The 2,500-nt window shown below is 53.2% G+C and overlaps 1 non-coding gene across 1 annotated transcript in view; it reads right to left on the reverse strand.

Moving 5' to 3' along the window:
* Nucleotides 1-1,520, reverse strand: part of LOC144413328 (small subunit ribosomal RNA) — a 1,831-nt gene extending 311 nt beyond the window's left edge. Inside the window, exon 1 of the ribosomal RNA XR_013469362.1 lies at nt 1-1,520. This exon is cut by the window's left edge and continues 311 nt beyond it. This is a non-coding gene — a ribosomal RNA (small subunit ribosomal RNA).
* Nucleotides 1,521-2,500: the final 980 nt, after the last annotated feature.

Below are 2,500 nucleotides of genomic sequence, written 5' to 3' on the forward strand. Positions count from 1 at the left end.
ACCCGGACCTTTCGGCCTAGGTTAGACACTCGCTGCTTCACTCAGTGTAGCGCGCGTGCGGCCCCGGACATCTAAGGGCATCACAGACCTGTTATTGCTCAATCTCGTGTGGCTAAACGCCACTAGTCCCTCTAAGAAGTTAGACGCCGACCGAGAAGGTCGCGTAACTATTTAGCATGCCAGAGTCTCGTTCGTTATCGGAATTAACCAGACAAATCGCTCCACCAACTAAGAACGGCCATGCACCACCACCCACAGAATCAAGAAAGAGCTCTCAATCTGTCAATCCTACCTGTGTCCGGGCCGGGTGAGTTTCCCCGTGTTGAGTCAAATTAAGCCGCAGGCTCCACTCCTGGTGGTGCCCTTCCGTCAATTCCTTTAAGTTTCAGCTTTGCAACCATACTTCCCCCGGAACCCAAAGACTTTGGTTTCCCGGAAGCTGCCGGAAAGGTCGTCATGGTAACGCCTCCCGATCGCTAGTTGGCATCGTTTATAGTCAGAACTAGGACGGTATCTGATCGTCTTCGAACCTCTGACTTTCGCTCTTGATTAAAGAAAACATTCTTGGCGAATGCTTTCGCAGTAGTTCGTCTTCCGCCGATCCAAGAATTTCACCTCTAACGGCAGAGTACGGACGCCCCCGTCTGTCCCTCTTAATCATTACCTCGTGCTCCGAAAACCAACAAAATAAAACCGAGGTCCTATTCCATTATTCCATGCAACACTATGCAGGCGAACAGCCTGCTTTGAACACTCTAATTTTTTCAAAGTAAACTTATCGGCCACCGCCGACACTCAGTCAAGAGCACCGACGGAGAACCGAAGGTGAGGCGAACGCAACCAGTGACACGCCTTGCGACGGACCGGCGGCGCTCGCCCAAAATCCAACTACGAGCTTTTCAACCGCAACAACTTTAGCATACACTGTTGGAGCTGGAATTACCGCGGCTGCTGGCACCAGACTTGCCCTCCAATGGATACTCGTTAAGAGTTTTAGGATGTACTCATTCCAATTACAGGGCCTCGTTAGAGTCCTGTATTGTTATTTTTCGTCACTACCTCCCCGTGTCGGGAATGGGTAATTTGCGCGCCTGCTGCCTTCCTTGGATGTGGTAGCCGTTTCTCAGGCTCCCTCTCCGGAATCGAACCCTGATTCCCCGTTACCCGTTATCACAAAGGTAGGCACGTAGCGTACCTTCGACAGTTGATAGGGCAGACACTTGAATGATACGTCGTCGGTGCAGAGACCGTACGATCCGCGTGGTTATCCAGAGTCATCAAACGTCACAGGACGAACCCGGTCGGTTTTGATCTGATAAAAGCGCGCCTCCCGAAGTCGGCGCTTAATGCATGTATTAGCTCTAGAATTACCACAGTTATCCACTTCGCTTACGAGACCAAATAAACCAAGACTGATTTAATGAGCCATTCGCAGTTTCGCTTTACGAGAACTCGTACTTGCACCTGCATGGCTTAATCTTTGAGACAAGCATATCACTACTGGCAGGATCAACCAGATAGCTGCGACATCTGCGCTCGGCCCTTGCTGGGCCGCCCGGCGCGTGCTCGTCGCATTCGTTTAAGACCGAGGCGATCGCCTGCGGCCGTACTCAGCTTCGACAGTCGCTGGCCGCGACGTCCACGCTCTCGCCGGCAGTGCCAGGCGGAGCGATTTGCGTTTTTTCTTTGCTCGCCCTCTCTCGGGCTCGATCCATTCAGTTTCGCACAAACAAGAGCTCTGCCGGCCGCCTGCAGCGGTGCCTAAAACCCGGGCATAACAATGCGACCGTTCTGCTAGGCCGACAAGCGCTCAAGCCAGACGCTCGATCGAACGCCCCCTACATATTAGTCGAGACAACGGCTCGCTCATTAGCATCGCGTTTGTACTTTAACTTTTTTTGGCTCGGCTTCTTTCGACGCCGATGCCGGCGACGCAGCACTCTCTCGCCCGCCAGCCACCGAGAAAAGGGTGCGCTCCGACCGGCCCCGCACCGCTCTTTCTTGGCTCATTCGAAATTACTGTCTTTCGCTCTGACATGCCTTACCTAGGGTTAGGTTTGTATGCTTGCACGTTTGTACTTTAACTTTTTTCGGCTCGGTTTCTTTCGACGCCGATGCCGGCGACGCAGCACTCTCTCGCCCGCCAGCCACCGAGAAAAGGGTGCGCTCCGACCGGCCCCGCACCGCTCTTTCTTGGCTCATTCGAAATTACTGTCTTTCGCTCTGACATGCCTTACCTAGGGTTAGGTTAGTATGCTTGCACGTTTGTACTTTAACTTTTTTCGGCTCGGCTTCTTTCGACGCCGATGCCGGCGACGCAGCACTCTCTCGCCCGCCAGCCACCGAGAAAAGGGTGCGCTCCGACCGGCCCCGCACCGCTCTTTCTTGGCTCATTCGAAATTACTGTCTTTCGCTCTGACATGCCTTACCTAGGGTTAGGTTAGTATGCTTGCACGTTTGTACTTTAACTTTTTTCGGCTCGGCTTCTTTCGACGCCGAT

The sequence above is a fragment of the Styela clava genome, chromosome 15, assembly GCF_964204865.1.
Source record: "Styela clava chromosome 15, kaStyClav1.hap1.2, whole genome shotgun sequence".
Classification (NCBI taxonomy): Eukaryota; Metazoa; Chordata; class Ascidiacea; order Stolidobranchia; family Styelidae; genus Styela; species Styela clava.